At 35.6% G+C, this 14,526-nt stretch overlaps 1 protein-coding gene across 1 annotated transcript in view; it reads right to left on the bottom strand.

The window, feature by feature from the left end:
* ANKRD44 (ankyrin repeat domain 44) overlaps positions 1-14,526 on the bottom strand; it is a 288,404-nt gene that overhangs the window by 84,548 nt on the left and 189,330 nt on the right. The gene's annotated exons all lie outside the window — the stretch shown is intronic.

Here is a 14,526-nt window from a genome sequence, read left to right as displayed (position 1 = left end):
GTTCAAATTTGGCCTCAGACACTTATTAGCTCTGTGACCCTGAGCAAGTCACTTAACCCTGCTGGCTTCAGTTTCCTCATCTGTAAAATGAAGTGGAGAAGGAAATGGCAAACCACTCCAATATCTCTGCCAAGAAAACCTCAAATGAGGTGACAAAGAATCAGATAACACAAACAAATACCTATCATGTTCTTGGCACAGAACTAAGACAGGAGAGAAATAATTTGAAAATCAAAGACACTTTTTGTCCTCAAGAAACTTTCAATCTATTGGGGGAAGACAACCCACAAAAGGAAACCAAAGGGGTGAGGGTTGGGGGGAGAAGGGACCCATTGTATTATGTCTAGGCATTCTAATTTAATATTCTAATTTATATTATATTTAACTGCATATTTGTTTGATCACCACTTAATAGACTCTAGTTCTATAGGATAAGAAATATGTCTATCTCCTCCAATGCCTAGCTCAATGTATTGCACATAGGAGAAGTTTAATTAATGTTTGTTGAATATTTAATGAATTAATAAGTCCATGCATGCTTACTACCCAGAACTTTATGGTCTCAACAGTTTTAAGTAATATGCATTTTTTTCTGAAAATAATAATAGCTAGCATTTGTATATCACTTAAAAATCTGTGAAACATTTTACATATGATCTCGTTACATATATTATCTCACTTGATCAACACAATGACCTTGAGGTAGTTGATATTATGACCTCAATATTAAAATGAGGAAAATGGGCCTGTGAGAGATTAAGTAACTTGTCCAAGGTCACATAGCTAAGTAAGTGAGGTAAAATTTGAACTCAAGTCTTCTTGAATTCAATTCCAGCACTCTATTCCCTATTGTTTCTAGAGATTAAGTAAATATTTCTTGAATAAATATCCAAGTTGATTTGGCCTTCTCTTTGAAATCATCTCACCTTCAATATGAAAATATAGCATAGAAAACGGGAGTAAAAGGAAAAGGTCTACGTAACAGAGTTACAAAATAAGTCATACTTTCTCAATCATTCCCATAACCCAGCTAAGAGCGAGTCTATGCTGGTAACTTCCCTGTTTACCTTGAAAAAATTCCAACATAGGAATGGTTCTGGAAGTTAACTGACAAGCTACATTCTCCATCCTTTCTACAGATTATTCCAAACTCTTTCATAAGGGTAGTTGCCATAACCACAGTGACAACTTTTGCCCCCCCTCTAAAAGTCATAAATTAAAATGTAGTTTAACTATAATTATAAAATATAAAATTTATTTCTATACTATGAAAACCTTAACATGAATTATAAAATTCTTAATTACATAGTAATTGTGATTGTTTTATGTGGGCAGTTTTTAATAATTAAAAGGAATAATCCCCTTCTCATGCTTACTATTATTTACAAGATTTCATATTAAATTTTTTTTCAAATTTTGTTGAATATAAGTAACATTTTAATGAAATAAATTACAACTTGGAATATATTTAATATAACATGAACCATGTGTAAACTTGATTTCAATTATCTTAAATTTTAAAATCTTTATTTTTAACATTTGAACAAAAAATTCTAATATTTGGCTAAACACCAGACAACACAGTCAGAAATCTAGTTCCACATCCAGTTGATTTCTACTTTTTTTTTTAAACCCTTACCTTCTGTCTTAGAATTGATACTAAGTATTGGTTCCAAAGTAGAGAAATGATGAGGGGAAGGCAATTAGGGTCACATAGCTAGAAAGTGTCTGAGGCCAAATCTGAACCCAGGGCCTCCTGTCGCCAGGCTTGGCTATTTACTGAGCCACCTAGCTGGCCTCCATATCCAGTTGATTTCTAAATTTTTATTTAAAGCAACAATAAAGTTAAAATTATTTACTGCTTAAGACACCACCAAACAATTTTTTGGACTATTTGGACTGTTATCACAATGAGAACCAATGATATAGTCCAAACCCTTCATTTGACCAATAAGGCAATCGAGTTCCAGGGAAGTTAAGTAATTTGCCCAAAGTCCCTAACACTGTAAAGAAAGGAAGATAGAACATAGTGCTAGGAGTAAGTAGGTGACTTGAATCTCTATTTTGCCTTCAACAAACTGGGTAGCCCCAGACAAATCACAACATTCTGGACTTTAGCTGCCTCATCTCTTAAAAGGAGAAAAATAACATTTTCTCCCTAATTCCAGGGGGGCTGGGAGGCTCAAATGACATCATGTATGTGAAAGCAGATCGAAAAATATGAGGTGTTCTACAAATACAAATTAATATACATACAAGTTACTGTGTGCATTAAGTAGAAAGGGGGCTGCCATCACAAGTTGTGAGATGGACCCAGAAATCTGGGGATAAGGTCAGGAAGTATCACTTTAAGTTAACAAGAATCAACATACATTGTAATAGCATTGGCTGTAATTTGTGCCACACATTATGATTAGGAGACACCTTACTTATCAGACCCTGTAACATGATCAGAAAGCAGACACCCTAAATTATAACTTAATAAAGTAAGCTACAATCCTGGCAATGCTCTGTTATTGTATTATGTTATAAAGCCAGGAGGGCAGGAGAATATGGAATCAAGAAAAGAGAGCTGGAAAATCAGTGTCTAAAGTATTCCTCTTGCCCATGGACAGGGGGCATTGGCATCAGCCAAACTGACCAGCATAAGTATTCTGAAATCCATGGCAGACTAATTTAAAAAGAGTTATCAGGGGGCAGCTGGGTAGCTCAGTGGAGTGAGAGTCAGGCCTAGAGACAGGAGGTCCTAGGTTCAAACCCGGCCTCAGCCACTTCCCAGCTGTGTGACCCTGGGCAAGTCACTTGACCCCCATTGCCCACCCTTACCAATCTTCCACCTATGAGACAATACACCGAAGTACAAGGGTTTAAAAAAAAAAAGAGTTATCATCTGTCAAAATTCTAAGACAAGTTGCTAAATGATAGGTCTCTAGTGGATAGAATGACAAACTTGGTGTGAGAAGACCAGGGTTTGAATTCTGCTCTAGACAGTTACTATGTGATCCTGAGCAAGTCATTTCATCTTGACTGGCCTCATTTTCATCATCTATAGTAGAATCAGGAGGTCAGACTAAGATGTATAAGCTTCCTTCCAATGTTAAATTTATTCAGTGACCTGGGCATGCAAATCAAAAAACTATAAAGTGAACAAATTAAAAATCCCCAGTTAAATACTAAATTAGAGATTATAAAAATTAAAAGAGAAATTAATAAAATTGAAAGTAAAAGAACTATTGAATTAATAAATGAGACTAGAAGCTGGTACTTTGAGAAAACAAATAAAATTGATAAAGTACTGGTCAATCTAATTAAAAAAAGGAAAGAAGAAAACCAAATTAACAGTATCAAATATGAAAAGAGAGACCTCACCTCTAATGAAGAGGAAATCAAGGCAATCATTAAAAACTATTTTGCCCAATTATATGGCAATAAATATATCAATTTAGGTGATATGGATGAATATTTACAAAAATATAAATTGCCTAGATTAACAGTAGAAGAAATAGAATACTTAAATAATCCCATACCAATGATAAATTTATGCTCCTTTGGTCTTATGACAGAAAATTGTGTAGTGATTATGTAACCAGAATGAATTAAAAGGATGACGGAACCACAGTCTTAGAAGGGTTCTCAGAAATCACCATATCTACATTATATCTGAAAAAATTTTCCTCTGTGACATCCATGACAGCTGGCCATTGAAGTTTTGTCTGAAGACCTCCAGTGACAGGGAATCCTCTACCTCTTCTTCATGGCCTTTCAAAAAAAGCACTTTTGGAGTGCCCTAATTGTTAGAATGTCCTTATGCTAAACCTAAATCTCTCTCTTTTGCATTTTTCCACCTATTGTTCCTAATTCTCAACTTCTGGGGCCAAGTGGGATGATGAGATGTCTTCAATATGTCTTCAAATACTTAAAAAGGAGCTCTCATATTCCAATCCTTTTCTCATTTGTGTGCTCTCCTCCAGATTAATCCATCTCCAGTCTTCAACTAGCCTTCATATGATGTGATCTCAATTCTCCTCCTTGCCCTCCTCTTGATGCTTTCCAGTTTATTCGTGTCCTTCTTAAAACACCTTAACTCAATAATACATGTAGTCTTACCAAGGCAGAGAACAGAAAGATTATTGTCACTCAGATACTTCCTTTCTTGATGCAACACAACATTTAATTAACTTTTTGGGTTTCTAGCCTATTGGCATGTTTTGAGTTTGTAGTTTATTAAAATTTTCTAAACCTTTTCAAGTGAGTTGCTTTCTAGCCACATCTCCATCTTATATATACTCGTAAAATGTTTTTTTTATCCAAGTGTTAGAATTTACATTTGCCTTTTAAAAATTCATTCTCATTAGACATGTCATAACATTCTAAGCTGTCAAGAAGGCTTTGTGATTTTGACTAGTGTTGCCTATCCCTCCTACCTTTTTGTAATCTGTAAACTTGATAAGCATAGTGTCATTGTCTTTATTAAGTAAAGGCATCGACAAAACATGATTCTATGATATAATGTTAAAGAGCATGGAACTAAATATAAAGGTTACGAACAGACTTCTTCCCAAGTGGCATCACAAAAGGTATGCTAGTTTGGACAGGGTCACAAGAGCCATTGTTAAATTTTCTTTAGGAGCAATTACACCTTGGGAATTGGCAAATGCTACAAATCAAGACGTGAGGTATTGTTTTGTTGACTGTCTAGACTTAAAAAATGATGGGAAAATGTTAATAATGTAGACTAAACTTGTGTATTGTACAAACTTTTCCCTCCAGAAGGCTGGTTGTTAAACATTTCCCAGTACACTCATTCCTGCATCAAATCATTGACTATTCTTTTGGTCAGCCATTCAGTAAGGCTTGAATCTATGTTGAAATACTCTTATCTAATTTGTATCTCTCCATCATTTCCACCAGGATAGCCCCAATGGCTTTGAGAAGACTTAGATAAATTATCTCTATTTCACTAATTTACAAAACTACTACTAATCCTGACCAAAAAGAGTATGATAATAGCCTGCCAATGAAAAGTTATAGCTTTTTAAAATCCTTGATAACTTGATGATATTATTTTTGTGAGATTCTGAAATTCTACCTAGGAGGGTTAGTTGACCTATTTTTGGTGGAGCCATGTTGGCTCCTTGTAATGATGCATTATTTCCTTTTTGTATGCCTTTAATAACAAATTCTACTATCTTGCCAGGAACTGAGGTCAAGTTCGTTGCTATTATCAAACATTAGAAGGATTATATTTATTTTTCTTGGCCCCAGGAACAGATTAGGCAACACCAGATCTAACAAGAAGAATTTACATGGAGATAGAACTATCTAACAACTAGAACTATCCCAAAGTGAAACAGGATACCTAAGTAAGCTAGTAAATTCCTGATTGTTAGAGATGCTCAAGCAGACACTGGATGACCATTTGTAGGGAATTTAATAGGATGTATTCACAATTTCAGACAGAAAATAGACCGGGAAGGTACTTATGGTAGATGGCCTTCTCAAAGAGTTTAAAGAAAAGAAAACAAAACAAAATAAAAAAAGGGAGCAGCTATATTGGATGATAGCTAGCTAAGATGAATTGATCAAGTGAGAGATTTTTGAGGATAGGAGAGACATGAATTTGTTTGTAAAGAAAAGGGAAGCATCAAGAAAATTGGGAAAGATTGAAGATAAGTGTAAGAATGGGGATGATAAAGGGAGCAATCATCTACAGGAGATGTGAGGGAATGGGATCACTTGTACCTACAGAGGGAAAAGGGCAAAGGCCAAGGAGAGAAAGAATCCAGTGAGATGAGGAGGAAAGGAAAAAAATAGTACATTCAACAAATTGACTTAATTTTTTTCAGTTAAAATGAGGCAAGGTGAAAGGATGGGAGGAAGAGAAGCCATAGAAGGTTTGATGTGGGGTGAAAATATTTGGAAGAGCTGCTATAATTAGTGGAGTAGTGAGTTAATTTGTTGTTCAGTCATTTCAGTTGTGTCTGACTCTTTGTGACCCCATTTGGGGTTTTCTTGGCAAAGATTCTAGTGTGGTTTGCCATTATCTTCTCCAACTCATTTTATGGATGAGGAAACTGAGGCAAACAGGGTTAAGAGACTTGCCCAGAATCACACAGTCAGGAAGTATCTGAATTTGAATTCAGGTCGTCCTGACACCAGGCCTGGCACTTCATCCACTACACCACCTAGTGGATCTGGTATGTAATTAGAATCTGTTACCCTAAAAAAAATATGATTCCCAGCACTCCACTCATTTCCTGTCATTGCTGAGGTAGACAGGATATAAATTGTGTGGAGTTCAGTCTCTCGCTCTCTCTTTCCTTCCTGTTTTGGCTTTGGTGGAGCGGGGATTTTCCATCAAGTAGAAAACTTAGTCATTTGGTTTTATTTTGTCAGATAATAAATTTTATAAAACTAACTCAAGTATTGGACATTAATTTAAATCTTACACTGATGAGTTAATTAAAGAGGTATAAAAGTACTGCTTTGTAGCAGTTAGATCTTAGTTGAGGTTGTGTAACATAAAATTGTAATGGATCCATTCAGTATGGTTTCATAATTTAAAAAAAATTATAGAGTAGATGCATCCTAACAACCTAAAGACTAAATAAAGGCCTCAAGTCTCTTTGTTTTTATGTTTTTAAAGTACATCAGATAATCAGAATATAGTGGCAATATTCCTTGAGATCATTTAACTATTCTTACCGTGGCTTGATCTTATTTTAATTTGGTTTTCCAAACAGGTTCTAGTGGGAATATAAGGCAATGACCAAGTGATCAAACGAACCTAGATCACTACACAATTACAATGAGCTTTAAAAATATACATATACTTTTGGTTTATCAATCAGTCTTTTATGATTTTGGATTATGGGCATCCCCACCGCTGGCCACCTAGGGTAATTTCCACCAACGGGAACTAAAAAGCTGAGTACTAGACCTCTAATTACAGTAATTTTGCCAAGGTATAGTTACTCCACAATGAATATCAGAAAGCAGTCATCTAGCCTTATCATTACTATATTATGTTTCCTGCATAGTTTTAGAGCCTTCTGAGAAACTCAATAAATATTATTTGATTATTTTCCTTAAAAGATTAAAAAAAATTATGTCATATATAGTTCAATAAATATGAAAATAGAACATACTTTATACTAGAATTTTTTAGTATGCATTATCTTGGTTTGGTATGTCCAACTGGCTGGCAACCTAGAATCTTCTAGGGCAGAGGTAAATATAGATCTGAGTGGGTCCAAGGTAGATCAAAGGTATGGTCCTATATTTCCTGCAAAATAGCGAGTGTGTTGCACTATATATAAAGAATTAGAAGAACACACAGTAGAGGAACAACAACACAGGCAGGAGCAGGGGCAAGAAGCTGGTTTAAAGGATGAATATATATCCATTCGGTAATGATAATATTGAAACTAGCTTGACAGGACAGAAGTTGACTAAGCAGAAGGTTTATCATATAGCTCCTGAGGTCAATTCATTCCCTCCCTGGGAAGGTATGGCCCTTATTTAAGTGATTACTGCTCAAGATTGCTCTAAATTCCATGAAAACAGGGAATGTTTTCCTTAAATTCTAACACCCCCCCCCCCAAAGTGATTGGCACAGTAAGCCCTTAATAAATGGTGCTTGAATTTGGATCTACGGTCATAGAGACTGTGAGCTTCTCTAAAAATAAATTTCCCCAAATACTAAGACGGTATGAGAATGGAAACTAAAAGGAAGGAAGGAAGGAAGGAAGGAAGGAAGGAAGGAAGGAAGGAAGAAAGGAAGGAAGGAAGGAAGGAAGGAAGGAAGGAAGGAAGGAAGGAAGGAAAGAAATTGCCTGGGAGGATTCTTTTTGGTTGCTCTCACCAGGAGGGATGATGACTGTTCTAATGGAAATGCCTGTAACTCTAGAGTAGCTCATTGCTATTAAGAGCAATAGGAGTAGCTCATATTTATACACCATTATGGTTCACATGGTTCATTGCTCATAAGAATTCTATACATTTAGGACAGATATGTTGTAGCCACTCTGAGAGAATAAGTGAGATAGGTGCCTATTTAGGGTGGCAGAATGTATAAATATCTTAGAATTAGAATTCACAATCTCCTGACTCCAAGGGCAGAGCTTTCATCTTTACCAGGTAACCTCTCAAAATGAATTAAAGTTTATAAAAAGTTGGATTTGCAACTCCTTAATAGCTCCAGCTGTAAAATATTTAATGGAGTTTCGCCAGGTATTGAACTGGCTCTAAAGAATTATGTTTCTTGGGGACAGCTGGGTGGATCAGCAGATTGAGAGCCAGGCCTAGAAACAGGAGGTCCTGGGTTCAAATCTATCCCCAGACACTTCCTAGCTTTGTGACCCTCAGCAGGTCTCTTAACCCCCATTGCCTAGCCTTTACCACTCTTCTGCCTTGCAACCAATACCCAGTATTGATTCTAAGACAAAAGGTAAGGGTTTAAAAAAAAGAATTATGTTTCTTTCAAAGTAGTAAAAGATGCAAGATGCAAGAGACATTTCATTTATTCATACAGAAGTCACCTTTTAAAATTCCACTTATAAAGCCAGTATGCCACACATTTGTGTAAACAGTAGTTAGTTAAATGTGGTGGCATGTACTGAGTTAATCTGATCTTATTAAAAGTTGGGCTAGTTAAAATAGGGGCCAAAGAATTAAGTATTCAATCAGAATTACAGCCAACTTGTATTTTATTTATATGTGGACTATGTACACAGTGGTTTTCATAGAGTTTTAATGTAGGGCTTCCCTTTTGTCATCTGGCTTCTTGACTGTCTCCTTCCAGTATTAGTGTATACTGGGGCAATGCAAATTCCCTAGGGTGGTAGCTATGTGAATAGAGAGAACTTAATATCAGCCTAAACAAAAGTAAAAGCTGAATTGGTTACAGAAACCTCCAACATATATTTTGTATTCTAAAATCATCTATTATTGACTTTTGGCTTACTCATATTTCATCCTTTTAAGAGTTGACAACAATGGTCTAGTTACACAAAGGAGTTTCCAGAAGTCTTCTCTTATATGATAGAACTTTGAGCTCATTTATTAAGTGTACTTTGCAAAGAAATATTCATTTTCCATAAAAAGGTATCTCTTGCAGCTAAATACAACTCTTAAAAAAAGGCAGAATCTTTTCCTGAATAACTCACCTGTCCTTCACACATATAACACAATTTCAGACATGTACTGTCCCTTGCTTCAGAATGTCTTTTTAAAACTTCATCCTTCCTTTATCCTACTTCCTAGTCTCTTCATCTGCGTGCCAGACTTTTAGAGCATAACCCTTAAAATCTTCTGTACCACTAATAAATACTCCTTATCACTTAGCCCTGTGGCCCCACTCCTCTACCTCAGGGCCCACTACTTATATGTCAGGAGTCACTGTAAGGAGGTAATTTTACTTGATCAAATGTCCTTCTTTCAACATGATATGTAAGATCTGAGTATAGATTTTTATATCTTAAGAAGGAGAGAACTGGAAAGAACATCATTCTAGAAATGGTGATAAAGAGAGTGAAGGGCAAAAAATAAAGATATGAGTCAAACTTAAGTCCATTCCCTGGCATCTGTCCTACTCCTATCCCTAAGAGAAAAAATAAACCTATCACAAAGGTATTTATTTTAGTAGATGTTCCTAAGAGGGAATTGGGATTCAATATACATCATGTACTCAGAATTAAGGGAGACAGGGGTCAATGCCTTTGAGACAAGTAAAGTCAGCAACCTCTAGTTCAGTGGTTTTAGTTTTTATAACTAGGATAATTCACACTTATATGTCAGGTTCTGAGTTTACAAAATCCTTAATGGACACAAACTTAATTATAAACTTTGATCATCACTTAGAAGCTTATATTTATTATTATAAAGGTATAATGGTGTATATTTATTATCATAAAGTATAATGATTATAACCTTATGATACAATGATTTATTTTGCCTCTATATTTTCCAAGAAGTTAATGAATCAATCCTTCTTATCCTTTTCAAGTACAAAATTCACACATTGGTAAGTACACAGAATTGAGTTAGACTTTGTTCTATCTCAGATCTTCACACAGAGGTCTTATTGAAAAACAGCTCCATGACAAAGTCATATATTAAGGACCCTTTGATACTAAACATCAACAAAGTTCATCTTGCCATTTCCTGATCATGTTGCTTCCATTCTAGTTATGCTCCCTTAACCACTTCCTTCCAGAACCACGAGGACTCTGGGCTGAGAGGTGTTCCTTTTACCTTATCATGCTTGGAACCAGAAGTCATCATTTCCTGATCATTTCTAGACCAAGGCCACACATCCAGCTCTCCTTTATGTATTGTCTCACCCCATTAAAATGGAAGATCCTTGAGGGCAGAGACTGTTTTTCTTTCTTGTCTTTGTATCCTTGGCCTTTAGTACAGTACTCAATATGGATCATTCAATTATCAAAGGAGTATACATTGATTTTAAAATTCTGGTTCAAAAATCCATATTTCCTCCATAATAATAAGTGAGAAATCAATGTCCGTGAGCTCTCCTACTTATCCTGAAAGTCCCTAAAGACCTGTAGCTCTACCCACTGAACAAAATAGCAAGGGAAAAGATGTAATATTTTTGAGAAACACTACTCATTGGAAGATTGCTGCAAGGTTACTCACGCCCTAAAAATTCCTAGGTATAAAATAATGGCTCTAAGGAGATTGAAGAGTCCTTTCAGAATTTCAGAATGATAGCAGCTCTCCAAGTGAAAACTTCAGAAGATACTTAGTCTACGCTATACCAGACTAAAGGCCAAGTGCAACGTCCTCATTTTACAGATGAGAATACTATCCCAGACAAACTTCAGCCTGAAGATCTCCAACAAGAGAGCATCTAGTATCTTCTCCATCTAAATGACTACCATCTTTTTCTAGAAATGGTCATTGGAGAAGATTATTTCAATTCAATTGTAGCTTGAATGGTAACACAGATTCTTTAAAACTTGGGGGGAGGGGCAATATTTCTGCAATGCTAAGGACCTAAAAATAATTTTATCAATTTAAAAAAAAAGGTCTTTTGGAGAGTCTCACAAGCAGGTAGTCATTTATTGTACATGGTGATATGCTATCGACTTCAGTTGTGACTGAGTTTTGACTTGGTTGTTACATCCTTTAGCTAACCTACATATTTTATTTGTTCCTTTTTTTTTGTTGGAAGACACTGAAATAATTAAATCTAACAAACCTAATCACCAGGTACAGTTTCCTACACTTCCACTCCAAGACAAACACAGAGTTTAAAACTTCACATAATTATTCAGAACCAAAATCACTTGGCAGTTAGGTGCCCAGGGCTCAGAGGAAGAGGCCACACATGAAAACACTGCTTTTATTAAGCCTACAGGGAATCTAAAAAAAAAATCACATTGAATATAGGAATATTCTCTTGTCTTACTGGGAGAAGAATGGGGAATATAATAATGGGATGGGATGGGAAAGAGAAATAAGAGGAAGGATGATAATGATAGAACTGTGTACAGCAGTAAAAATATTGAAACTCAATTTCTCTAGGCTGTTGGTGAAGCTGTTAAGACAATTCTATTTGTTCCATTTTGATAACATGGTATAAGTACTTTTATATTCATTGTCATTTAACTAATGCCACGAAAAAAGTTATTTTTCTCTAAACTTCTCCACACACATATATACAAATTCCAATTAGAGATTCATTTCCCACACCTTCTCTCCTTACTCGCTAAACAAGTATATCAGACACACCAAAGGATGATGGTGAGATGTGAGAGAAGGAGATCTATTCTCCTTCAAGGATTCCCTTCTTCTCAAATTTAATCAAGAGTGAAAATGACTCATTAACCAGGTCTCTCCACCCCTAAATATTTCTTGAGCTTGAGAACATGATTTACTATGAAACAGTACTAGGTATCCAGGTACAACATATCCTCTAAACCAGGGGTCGGCAACGTATGGCTCTTTCTGCAGGAGTCATAAAGTCAATTTTTTTTCCAGGTGCTGTTTCAGGAGCGCACCCTGTGAGCACTGTATGGCTCTCATGAAATTACATTTTAAAAAATGTGGTGTTTATGGCTCTCACGGCCAAAAAGGTTGCCGACCCCTGCTCTAACCAATTAAAACTGAGCAGAGAACCATGATTTTGCAATCAGTAATCTATAAAGATCCAGGTTACATGTACAGAGTTCAGTGTAATAATTAAATTAAACATATAAAAATTAATTTGACATATTTAATGATAAGCATTATTACTCTTACATTTCATGGTACAGAGGTATAAGTGGTATAAGAAATATGGAACTTCAAAATACAAACTCCAGTTATCCCAACATAATTTTTTTGGATACAATACAGTTCCTTGGGGGTAAAACTCTCAAGATGTCCTAGCAGAAACTGCTTTCCTCTCTTTTTCTGTAGGGACAACAGTGGCTCAAGTGGTGATATTTATCTTCACCTAAAAATATGTCCACTACATTCTATGGGATTCCAACAATTAGATTTCAATCAATGTGCAAATATTTCTGGAAGGAGGAGGAAGGTAGAGAGGAAAAAGTTATGGTGGATAGAAGCTCTCAGATACTGATATCAATAAGCTGATTCTATGACAAATACATAGGCATGAGCCCAGAATTAGACGTCAATAGAGATGTGACAAGCCACATTGTTTAGTGGGAAATATTTCATCTCCCAATAAATGCTGCTTTAAAACTAAAGAAAATAAGTGAAAACTCCTCACTCTGCCCCATACCTCTTCATTCTTTGTTCTAAATAGCAGAGTAAGCCATCCCCCCCCCCAAATGCCCATGGTTCAGGCACCTCTGTAGACAACTAAGTCCTTTTTAATTGGCAGTGTGGAATAAGATCATAAGATTTCTCTATTCATTTTTTTCTGGGCCTTATAATTGCCATAAATAACCATCCCTTTCTAATATACAAGATAGCATTGTCAAGTGTTGATCTAATCAGAAGCATAATTTCATCATCAGGCAGGACTCTTTGTGAAACCCTCATGTTAACAGAAAGCTTTTTCAGGAGATAACTGAAATGTCATATAAATGCCTCTGCTTAAGAATGAAAGCAATAATGTAGTACTTAGGTATTAAAACAGGTATTATTGTTCAATTATCCAAAAAATTCCTGAGTTCTGGGATTCAAAGGCATTGTCTGAATTAACAGCTATTAAAAAAAACTACTCTCAAATGTCACACATTATTAAGGTCGTGGTATTTAACAATGTGATTATGCTATTGATAATACAATGATGATACATTTATTCAAAATTGATTTTCAAACAGAAAAACCATTATTTTGGTAGTACACTTTGGAAAACACATTTACCCCTTAACATACAATGGAACATAGTTGCCTCGGATGCCTTTCTTAAAATCAGTAACAAATTGTATCAGGTGATTTCCCCTACTCTACACTAACTCTTATATCTGCTAATGGTGTTACATAATTTATTCAGTTTGTTGTTATTTAGTCATATATCAGTTGTGTCCAACACTTCATGACCCCATTTGGAGTTTATTTGTCAAAGATACTGGGATGATTCACCATTTCCTTCTTTAACTCATTTAAAGATGAGGATACTGAGGCAAACAAGATTAAGTGACTTGCCCAGGGATATTTAGCTAGTAAGTATTCCAGGCCAGATTTGAACCAGGAAACAAAAAAAAATGCTTAAGGTTTTGATTGTTATAGTTTAAATATTAAAGAAAGAAGGCAGCTGTATTCTGCAACAAGTCCTCAAAAGTTCATGAAGCTGATTAAGTTATTTTCTTGTTTAAAGATTATGAAAAATACTACTAAAAGAAAAAAGAAAAACTACCGAAAGAAAAACTGAAAGAAAAAAAAAGCAATAAGATGAATCCCAAATTACCTAGTGAGAAATGGTACCATGACCCTGGCCCATATTAAGGGTCTAATTAATCCTTGTGGACTTATTGACAGCATCCCTCAGGCAGAAGGCAGTGGGTTTGGGGTACTGAGTGTTTCTAAATACAGTTAGTATTAAGAATGAGATTTAAGAGGGATGATCACCCCACAGAGTACTTTTGAACAAAAAGAACCGAAGCATCTCCTTACTAACTTTAAATCAGAGAAATGAGATCCCCATAAGCCTGTTGTTTTTTCTCTATTCTTATGGGAAGTCCTGGGTTCAAATATGACCTCAGACATTTCCTAGCTGAGTGACCCTGGGCAAGTCACTTAACTCCCATTGCCTAACCCTTACTGCTCTTCTGCCTTGGAACCAATACACACAGTATTGATTCTAAGATGGAAGATAAGAGTTTTTTTTAAATTGTATATTCAAGAACTCTGAGGAATATGTGGCTATGCTAGTTAGATGAAAAGACAAGCAAAAGAATGGAGATGGGGGAAGGCTCTGAGGGCAGATTGAAACATACTTTTTTCACTTGATTTACTTATTTGTTTGTTTGTTGTTGTAGCATGGCTAACATGAAAATGTTTTGTATGACTTTACGTGTATAATTGGTATCATATTGCTTGTCTTCT

The sequence above is a fragment of the Gracilinanus agilis genome, chromosome 3 (genome assembly GCF_016433145.1).
Source record: "Gracilinanus agilis isolate LMUSP501 chromosome 3, AgileGrace, whole genome shotgun sequence".
In the NCBI taxonomy this organism is placed as follows: Eukaryota; Metazoa; Chordata; class Mammalia; order Didelphimorphia; family Didelphidae; genus Gracilinanus; species Gracilinanus agilis.
This window is presented reverse-complemented; position numbering and strand designations above follow the sequence as displayed.